Genomic DNA, 11,400 nt, shown 5'->3' with positions numbered 1-11,400 from the left:
GAATAACGTTTTCAGTACAAAACTTTCACCTTAAAGATTTTGACAAATCTTTCGAGAACTTAAGTGCAAAAGATAAGAGATAGAAAAGCACACAAGGATTTTATCCTGGTTCACTTGATAAATCACTCAAGCTACTCCAGTCCACCCGTTAAGGTGATTTCTTCCTTCTTAGAATGAAGGCAATCCACTAATCAGGTAAGAGTTACAACTGCACTTGAAACCTACAAGTGACTAACAATTACACTGACTTAGCTCACACTAAGATTCACTCTCTTAGTCTTCTCTAGGATCCGATCAACCTTGATCTCCTAAAGGAACTAAACAAACTGTTTATCAAAGAATTGTTTACAAGAGATTTGCTTCTAAAAAGCTAATAGTAAACTCAATGAATTTCAGATGAAAGAAAGCTTAGAATAATTTGAATATGTCTTGCGCGTATGTATTGCTTCTTGCCGCTTCTTTCAATCTTCAGCCTCTATATATACTCCAAGGATTAGGGTTGAGCAATGCATGGGAAATGCTACCGTTGGAGGGCAGTTCTGGAAAATCCAGCTTCTGCTGTGGCTGAGAACGTTAGGTAGGTCGTCACGAAGGTACACTTGCTTTTGTACTTGGATAGCGACTTGACCTTTTAACCTAGGAGACTTCTGATCAGAGGAATGCTTCGTATTGGAACTTGTGAAGCCGGTTGATCAGAGTCAGAGGGAAAGCACAGATCCTCTGACCATTGTTTCTTCTGATTCTGAACTCAGAGGGAAGAACATGGCCTTCAGAGTTTCTTGCTTCTGGACTTCAGAGTTTCCACTATTCAGCTTCTGGATTTTCAGAGTCTTCTACACCATCAGAACATCTGAACCTTCAGTGTTTCTTGGTTATCAGAACTTCTGGATCTTCAGAGCTTCTAGTGACTGAGTCCTCATCAGAGTTTGTATAACTTCAGAACTTCTGAAGCTTTTCCACTGTTCATACTGAACATGGTGAATGCGAAAGCGTTGCTTGAGTCACTCTTTATACACAGTGCTTCTGATTTGTGTGAGATTGAGTTGAGGTCAGAGCCTGTAAATAGCACACTCAGAAAAACACGTTAGAGTACCACAATTGTTCATATCAAAAGGTTAACTTGTAATCATCAAAACATAGAGTTGTACTACTAGATCAAAACTTGATCTTACAATCTCCCCCTTTTTGATGATGACAAAACTAAGATTTTTGATGAACAATTCTTAAACATTAAACTGAATTCACTCAGAGTTTAGAGATATAGAATAATACTTATCCTGATGTGAATAGTTTATCTTGCTCATTCTGCATTCAAGTCACTGCTTGATTCTGAGCTTAGCTCCCCCTGAATCTAATACTTGATGAAAACGTTAGTAAAGTCTAGATTCTGAGCTAAATAATATAAGAGTTCAGAGTGAAAAACTTATGACATAGATGAAAATCGAGTAAACAGAGCGCATAAGTAATCAGAGTCATGGACAAGGTATCAGAGTCTTGGGTATCAGAGTAAACTTATAATCACTTCAGAAGAAGTGAAATGTATTCCTTGTATTTGCCCAGTGACATATCTATGGTCATGAAGGTGGAACTCTTAAATTCTCCAAAAGAAAAATAAATCACACTAACACATCTTACACATCAAAAACTGGGTTTACTCCCCCTTTTTGTCATAAGCAAAAAGCTTGGGGTGTGAAAAACTTAGCTTGAAGTACAAGGTACTCCCCCTTAGAGAAGGTCTAAGTTTAAAGAAAATGAAAACGATGCAAGAATCAGAGTTAGGCGAAATAAATAGAAGAGTTAATGCAAGAGAAGAACGTTTACCACCGGTCAAGTGAGTAAAGAGAAGGGTCAGTTACCAAGAACTTAACCTCGAGAAACCGTAGGAGCATTAACTTTCAGAGAGAAAGTGAAGCCTATATAAGCGTTGGAGAGAAAGGTAAGCTTCACACCTCGAACAATTTTCAGTTAAAACAAATGGCATCATACAACGTAGCACTAGAAGAGCTGAGGAAGAAGGCCTTTGAAGAGGACTTGTTCCTGAACATCAGACATCCAGAGGGTACAACGACCATCTCGGAGCTAACACGGACACTGCTGGAAGAGGACCTGCGTCCAGAGTTGGAGAGAGACCTGAAGGAATTTCTTGCCTTCGTGGAGGAGGTGCAAGAACTCAGCCGGCTTGAACTCAAGCTGCTGGAAGAAAAAGAGATCTTGGAAGAGAAGCTCAAGACTTCAGAAGAGAGTCTGGAGAGGGATGAGCTAAAGGTCAGCCTTAACAACATCCAGCATGGACTGGAGCGTCTGGAGAAAGATAGGTCAGAGCAGCGCCAGGAGTGCAGAAGAATGAGGAGGGATCCTCCATTCTAGATATTATGATGTAAAGAAATATGATGTAAACATAGAAATATGATGAATAAAAAAGATTTTTGCAAACATATGTGATACAAATATATATATAGATATGCATATAGAATCACAAACGAATAAAATAGAATAAGTAAATAAAAAGAAACAGAGTTTAAATAAAACAACGTTAAATAAAAAGAAAGAAAAAGAAGAGATCCTAAAACTAAGGTTTGTCAGATCGTCGCAGAAGTTTCATCATCATTTGCTTCATCTCAATCAGCATGGATTCATGAATGTCAAGACGCTGTTCCATGATGTCGAGTCTGGATGAGCTTGTCTGAGTAGAGCTGGAAGGAACATTCTGAGCAGCTTGAGGATCTGGAATGGAAGCAGAAGCAGCAGGAGTAAACACAACTGGTGCAAGTGCTTGGCATCTAAGAGCTTCAGCCTCAGCTTCAAGTCGCTCTGCCTCAAGTCTGGCTTGTTCAGCTTGAGCTGCTGCTAGACGTGCAGCTTCTTCTGCTTGAGCCTTCTTTCTCTTGGCTTCTTCAATGGCTTCAAGAAGCTTATTTCTCTGTTCTAGTTCATGAAGAGCCACCCTTCGAGCAAACCTTTGCTTTGCAGCCCCAATGCTCTGACTTCCCTCTGCATGCAAGAGCTGCATCATAATTGGAACTTGAGCCACTAGCCAAGTGCTCAGATTGTTCCACTCATCAGCCACACTTTCAGCATTCTCACTGAGGTCAGTCTGACCGTGCACATTGCGGAGCCTCAAAGAGGCTTCATGATAGAAAATATTGATGCACTCAGAGAGAGATGTGGGTTGGAGATGAGTATAGGGAATTATGGAGAGGGTGGTTTCAGGAGAGGCTGGGTGATTGCTGCTATGAGCTTCAGAGGCACCTTGTGGAGAACCAATGTTAATCATTTGATCATTGGGGTCAGAGGTTCCAAGGTGAGGGTCTGAAATTTCAACCAGAGGATGAGGTGATCTAACTGAGGATTGGTTAGACACTGAATGTTCGGTTTCAGGTTCTGGTTGAATAGGCTCTTGTTGGTCAGGGACAGGGTGAGCTGGTTGAGCCAAAGGGTCTGCCTCTTGTAAAGGATTAGCCAAGATAGGTTCATCTGGGTCTACTAGACGTTCAGGTCTAGGGCCAGGATATCTCCTAGGGCTTGGACAGGTAAGGTAATATTCCTCTAAGGTAGACACCTTTTCTTTTCTAACCTCCATGAATTTTCTAATGGATTCAGAGTTATTGGAGGGAGAAGAATCAGCAACATTGGTTGGGAAGGATACAGGTGTAAAGGCTGTTGAAGAGTCTGTATCCGTGGTTCTGGCAGCAGGACGTTCTGATGCTCTGGGAACAGAGTGATCAGACGTTCTGGGTTGTGGTTCTGTTTGGTTTGGCTCTGGTTGTTCATGGATGATTGGTTCAGAAAGTAATGGGTCATACGGAATGGTGAGGAGAGAGGTTGGTTCTTCTGACCTAGAGGGTTGATTCTGAAGCAAATTCCAGAGAGGTGCTTCAGTAGGGGAAGGTTGAAAGAAGGAAGATCTTGGGGAATGTGGTGGAGTGGTGGTGTGTGCGGCTGGCTGGGATTCAGGAATAGGAGTGAGGGGATTTGAGGAGTGTTTGAGCATAGCAGAGATAGGGAGTGCATCAAATAAATTCAAATCATCATCAGAAGCAAGTGCAGGCTTACTTGAATGTGCTGATGATCGAGTCACTCTGGCAGGAGGTTCAGTCCTTCTGACCATTTCAGCAGCTGGTTCCACCCGAGTAGGCTTCACCACGATTCTGACCTTCTTCTGCTTCTTCTTAGGAGGACCATCCTCACTATCACTATTATCACCATCATCAGGCTTTCTCTTCGTCTTCTTGACCAGAGGGACATCAGATTTGAAATTCTAGATCCCTTAGAACAAATGTCCTGCACGATGCTGGGACAATCGATTAGAACATCATACAACTGAAAGACCTGAACACGAAACAACAAACAACTAAAAGGAAACAAGACACAGGAAGTTGTTAACCCAGTTCGGTGAAACTACACCTACGTCTGGTTAGCTTTCGCCCAATGAAAAGGAATTCCACTATCTCAAGAACTAGGTATTACAGACCCACATGAACACATCAAGTTCATTGTTCTTAACCTATTCTACCCAGTGGTATTCTACTTAGAACCACAGCCTAAGTATGAGAGCCCCTCTCACTTTTCCTCAATCACTGCCACAGTGATTGGTGAACAACAATAACACAGAGTTTGTTTGACACTCAAACACAACACAGAACTCAGTCTCACTTTATAGAATCAGTGAGCAAGACGAGTTCACAACTAACAAAGACAAAGAACAACTTACACTCTTAAGAACACTTGATCTTCAAGGTAATTCTCTCGATCAACATCAAGCTTCAGGTCTTTGTCAATATATATACTTCAGCAGAGGCGGCTAGGGTTTATTTGGGCTGAAGAACACTTTGATCCAACTCATATCAGCAGAGAATCTTTCAAGATCTGATATGAGTGATCAACAAGTAAAAATAGAAACAAATCTTTTTAATCACAGATTTGCTTCAACAATTACAACCCGCAACTGGCTCCCAACACACAGTTACTTGACCTTCAAGTAAGCACAGATCATACCATAAAGCATAACCACAAGGGACCCACTTGCATGCCAGCAGGGGCGGATGTCCTGGCCTTCATCAAGGCAGATGTCACAACATCGGCTAGGACATCAGGTTGTTTTTTTTACAAAATTGATGACAACAAAGGAACAACAATCTCCCCCTTTGTCAAATTTTGACTAAAAACAACTTCACTACCAGAGAGGGAAAAAATATCAAAATCATCAGAGTCAGCAGCAGGAATACTCCCCCTCAAACCAATGCATCCACAACAGCCAAAACATGGAGGAACTCCCCCTCAAAAGATGCATCCAAATAAACACTGCATAAAGTATATAGAACCCATATGCAACACAGTACAAACTAAGCAAGCACACTTGGTACTACTTGAACAGAAGCTAGCTTGTAGCACTTGAACACTTGAACATAAAATATCTCCTGAACTGGTCTTGTCTTGACAAAGCTGCATACTTATTACATAACATAACCAGAATACCAAGTCTTCAAAAAAAACAACCACAACAAACTACTACTCTACTACTACTCCCCCTTTTTAGCACAAATTTGGCAAAGATGGAAAGAATTGAACCAAGGCCAACTAAAAATCAACAAGGAGATGCACTAAACACCAGAAGAAGAGGAGTGTTCCTCATCATTTTCTGCAGATCCTTCCCTCTCAGCATCAGCTGCATGCTCACCCTCTTGACCAGCTTCCTCCTTGAGAGTTTGAATGAGAGCATCCACCTTAATCTTCCTAGCAGCAGCAATCCTGATCGTCTCTTGAAGTTCCTTGGAAATGGCCTCAAGTTCAGCAATGACACTGTGAGTGCCTGAGGCAGACATAGAGGCAGGAACAGATGTCCTACTGGATGGCAGATCAATGTCCAGGACATGAGGGTCCAGGAACAACCGTTGGTCCAAGGTGATGGGAGGGCCTTTAGGCACAGGAACATCATCAACAGTGAGGATATTAGGATGTTGTTTCAGAATGATAGCAGTCAGTAAAGAAGGAAAAGAGATGGGGAGTTTCACTGCACAGGTATCTGCATGCTTCAAAGTTTGGGAAAACACAAAGTTGCCAAAGTCATAAGCAATTTCAGTCCCAATGCGATAGAGAAGCTTGGCAAGCATAGCAGAAACAGCAGAAGTATGGTTAGAGGGAACCCAATTCACCACTCCAATCCTATTCAAAATAGCATACTTCACACTCAGAACCCCAGTTGACAGAAGCTTCTTAGCAGGCCACTTCTTTACTCGTCCAGCAGTCAATTCCTCAGCAACCGTATCCAGAGAAAGTTCTTCTTCAACAAATTCAACCACACTTCTTCCAAGGGTTTGGTTGATGATAGCAGGAGAGAAATTCACACACTTACCCCTGACAAACACTTTCCTGAATTCAGGACTGGCAGAATTATTAACATCATCAGAGAGATTGACAATAAATTCCTTTACAAGCTTGTCATAACATTTTCCTATGTTCATCACAGTCTGCCTCAACCCTGCTTTTGCTATCAAGGCAATGATCTCTTTGCAGGCTAACACATCAGAATCAATCTCCCTTTCTTTAGCAACACGTCTTTGATAGACATATTTCCATTTGAAGGCATTTTCTGGAGCATGAATAGACACATTATCTAGAGGAACATTAGGAATATCTGAGGGAATACGCTTACCAGAGAACATTTTCTTCTCCGAGGCGGTGATGTCCAGGACATCGCCTTCAACATCTGATTCAGTCTCCAAATCGATTCTGGAACCTTTATGCTTTTTCCCAGTAGTCTTCTTGGCTTTCTTCCCTGATGATTCCACAGCTTTCTGCTTGCCTTTCCGTGACGCATCGGTTGCCCTTGATTTTGAAGATCCAGTAGGGATCTTGGTTTTCTTCTTCTTGACAACAGGGATTTCTTCAACAGATGCTCTTCTTCGCTTAAGCATTCTGGCAGCAACACTTGCCAGAGGCACATCCTCTGAATCTTCATCATCAGAGACATCATGAACAGTGGGAGGGGTCTTCATCGATTCCTCTGACAAGACATCCATTGAGTGTGCAGCCTTGGAATCAGAACTCTTGGATGAAGAGGAAGAATCCTTTGAGAGTGAAACTTCCTTGGCAGGCTTATCAGACAATGTCGCGACATCGTCTTCAACATTTGCAGAGACAGAAGTATTGGAGACTTCCTCAGGCACAGGGGCTTCTGGGTTTTGCATTGGGGTTGCACGAGACTTGTAGTGCTTCTTGGAAGGAGTTCTTGAGTTCTTCTTAGATTGAGAGGAAGAACTTGTGTGCAAACCCATAACCCTAGCACCACCAGCAGTTCTCTCTATCTTTCCTTTCACAGACTCTTTCTTGCTTGAAGACATGATGAACTGGTAAAGCAAACGAACAAAAACAAGAAATTGAGAGAAACGTAAGTGATGAGAATCAGAAATTGTTAGAGCAAGATTGGCAACTTGTGGTGAGAATGTGATGAAGTCATTGGTGATGATTATATAGCAGTTGAGTGAGAAGGAAGCAATGATGTCCCAACGGCAGTTAATGGTAGTTACGAGGAAACTAGCCGTTAGACAGAAAAGGGGCTTTAATTGCTATGCTTCTTCGAAGAGGCAAATCCCAAGATTTCCTCTTAATTTGTCAAATGTAGCAGCATCTAAGGGTTTGGTAAAGATGTCAGCCAATTGTCTCTCTGTGGGGACATGTTCCAAAGTAACAATTTTATCCTCCACTAATTCCCTGATGAAGTGATGTCTGATATCTATGTGTTTGGTTCTGCTATGTTGTATAGGGTTCTTGGCAATATTGATAGCACTCAAATTGTCACAGTACAATGTCATGACATCTTGCTCAACTTCGTATTCCTTGAGCATCTGCTTCATCCAAATAAGCTGAGTACAACTGCTTCCAGCAGCTATATATTCAGCTTCAGCTGTGGATAAAGACACGCAGTTTTGCTTCTTGCTAAACCAAGAAATTAAGTTGTTTCCAAAGAAGAAACACCCTCCAGATGTACTCTTTCTATCATCAGCACTCCCTGCCCAATCTGCATCACAATACCCTACAAGGGAAGAATTAGTATCATTTGTATAAAGAATCCCATAGTCACAAGTACCATTTATGTACTTAATGATTCTTTTCACTTGTAAGAGATGACTGGTCTTTGGAGCAGCTTGATATCTTGCACAAGCACCAACAGCAAAGGTAATGTCAGGTCTGCTAGCAGTGAGGTACAACAAGCTTCCAATCATGCTTCTATATAAGCTTTGATCAACATCCTCTCCCTGATTGTCTTTAGACAGCTTGATATGTGTAGCAGCAGGAGTCCTTTTATGTCCAGATTTTTCAAGTCCAAATTTCTTGACGATGCCCCTAGCATACTTACTCTGGGAAATAAACATTGAGTCTTCCATTTGTTTGATCTGAAGTCCCAGAAAGTAGTTCAATTCACCAACTAAGCTCATCTCAAACTCTGACTTCATTTGTTGGACAAAATGTTCCACCATCGAGTTCGACATCCCACCAAACACAATATCATCAACATATATCTGTGCAATCATGAGTTTTCCTCTTTCATTTTTCACAAATAATGTCTTGTCTATTCCTCCCTTGCAATAACCATTGCTCACCAGAAACTCTGTAAGGCGTTCATACCAAGCTCTAGGGGCCTGTTTTAATCCATACAGGGCTTTCTTGAGTTTGTAGACATGTTCAGGATGATGTGGATCTGTGAATCCCTTTGGTTGTTCAACATAAACTTCCTCATTCAGATAACCATTTAGAAAGGCACTTTTAACATCCATTTGGAATAATCTGAACTTCAAAAGACAAGCAACACCAAGCAAAAGTCTTATGGATTCCAACCTAGCCACTGGAGCAAAGGTTTCATCAAAGTCTACTCCTTCAATCTGAGTATATCCTTGAGCCACCAGTCTTGCTTTGTTTCTAGTTACTACACCATTCTCATCTGACTTGTTCTTGAAAATCCACTTGGTTCCTATGATGTTTACTCCCTCAGGCCTAGGAATGAGATCCCATACTTCATTTCTTCTGAATTGATCAAGTTCTTCTTGCATAGCACTTATCCAGTATTCATCTGTCAGAGCCTCCTTGACATTTTTGGGTTCTACCTTGGATATAAAACATTCATGAGCAATGTAGCTTCTAGCCCTGGTAGTAACTCCTTCTTTGAGGTCACCAATAATATTCTCTTGAGGATGATTCTTTTGAATTCTGATCGATGGAGCTTTATTTGCAGGGGTCATCTGGTGATCTTGCTCATCAGAACTAGTTTCTGATTCAATGTCGAGGTCAATAGTTGGGACATCGGCTGTGACATGTGGACCATCATCATCTTTAGTTGCACCAGTGTCTTCTCTTTCATTTGGTTGATCATCAATAGAGACATTTACAGATTCCATCATTACCTTTGTTCGGGAATTGTACACTCTGTAAGCTTTGCTGTTTGTAGAGTATCCCATGAAAATTCCTTCATCACTCTTAGGATCTAGCTTTCTTCTTTGTTCACGATCAGCCAGAATATAACATTTACTCCCAAAGATATGAAAGTGTTTCACAGTTGGCTTCCTTCCTTTCCAGAGTTCATATAGAGTGACTGTGGTTCCAGCTCTAATGGTTACTCTATTGTGAATGTAACAGGCTGTGTTCATGGCTTCTGCCCAGAACTTGTTGGAAATCTTCCTTGCATGAAGCATAACCCTGGTGGATTCTTGAAGAGTCCTGTTTTTCCTTTCAACAATTCCATTCTGCTGAGGTGTAATTGGAGCTGAGAATTCATGGCTTATTCCTTCTGAATCACAGAAGTCAGAGAATTTGGAGTTCTCAAACTCTCGTCCATGATCACTTCTGATTCTTACTATAGAGCAATTCTTCTCAGTTTGAAGTTTCAGACATAGCCTTCTGAATATGTCAAAGGTTTCTGATTTTTCCTTCATGAAGTCAATCCATGTGAACCTGGAATAATCATCAACACAGACATATACATATTTCTTACCTCCTAGACTTTCTACCTGCATGGGTCCCATCAAGTCCATGTGAAGAAGTTCAAGGACTTTTGTTGTAGTTGGATGCTGAAGCTTTGCATGAGATGTTTTGGTCAGCTTTCCAATCTTGCATTCTCCACATATCTTTTCTTCATCTATTTTCAATTTTGGTAGCCCTCGTACAGCATCTTTAGAGATAACTTTCTGCATACTCTTGAGATTGATGTGACCTAAACGTTGGTGCCATAGATTCAACTCATCCACTTTTGATATCAAACATCTAGACACTTGGGCTTTCTTTTGTGGAATCCACATGTAGCAATTGTCTTTGGACCTGACACCTCTCATCACAATCTCTTGATCACTAGTGGTAACCATGCATTCAGTCTTGCTAAACTTCACATCCAGATCTTGATCACACAACTGACTTATACTGATTAGATTTGCTGTCAACCCCTTGACAAGAAGAACGTTGTTCAGACTAGGAGATCCAGTGTTTACCAACTTCCCAATGCCTTTGATTTTTCCTTTAGCCCCATCTCCAAAGGTGACTGATTTACTGGAGTATTCCTTGAGATTTTCTAGATACTCCTTATTCCCAGTCATGTGTTTTGAGCAGCCACTATCAAAATACCAGTCTTCACTTGATGAGACTCTAAAAGATGTGTGTGCTATAAGACATGAAACTTCTCCTTTGGGTACCCAAGCTCTCTTAGATGTCTTGAGAACCTTCTGGATCTGAGGATATCCGTATAGCTTGAAGCAGTAGGGCTTAATGTGACCAAACCTACCACAATAATGACATCTCCATGGAATTTGAGCAGTAGCCTTCTGAGTAGTAGGATGTGGAGGCATATGTTGTGACATCGGGCTTGACATCTGATAGTTCTCTGGGTTTTTAAACTCAGAGTTTTCTTTAGCTCTTACAAACTTCCTTGATGCTTTCTGATTTCCTCTACTCCCAGACTGATAACTGAAACCAATGCCTTTAACACTCTTTCCTTGCTTGCTTGTTTCTTCCAGAATCTCTTCAAGCATATTAGATCCATTATTCAGCATACGCACTGACTTGTAGGTATTTTCCAGTTTGGCTGTCAATGTAGCTACTTTCTCTTGAAGATCAGCTATGGTTAACAGAAGCTTGGCTTTTTCAACAGTTTCAACATCCTTTAATTTTGAGTTCCATTTATCCAAATCATCTTGCAGTTTATCAATGGTCTCCCTTAGGTTTTCATTTTCAGTCTTAACTTGTTTCATCTCATCTTCTTGCTCCTTCAGATGTTTGCAAGTTTCCTTCCATTTAACATGTAGGAGTTTGTAAGTCTCTTCCAAATCCTCAAATGTCATTTCATCACCACTGGAATCTGAGTCATTGACAGCCCCTGAGAAAGCATTAACCTTGTTGACAGATAATTCTTCCTCATCC

The sequence above is a fragment of the Lotus japonicus genome, chromosome 5 (assembly GCF_012489685.1).
Source record: "Lotus japonicus ecotype B-129 chromosome 5, LjGifu_v1.2".
Lineage (NCBI taxonomy): Eukaryota > Viridiplantae > Streptophyta > Magnoliopsida > Fabales > Fabaceae > Lotus > Lotus japonicus.
The sequence above is the reverse complement of the archived record's forward strand: the minus strand, read 5'-3'. Positions refer to the sequence as shown.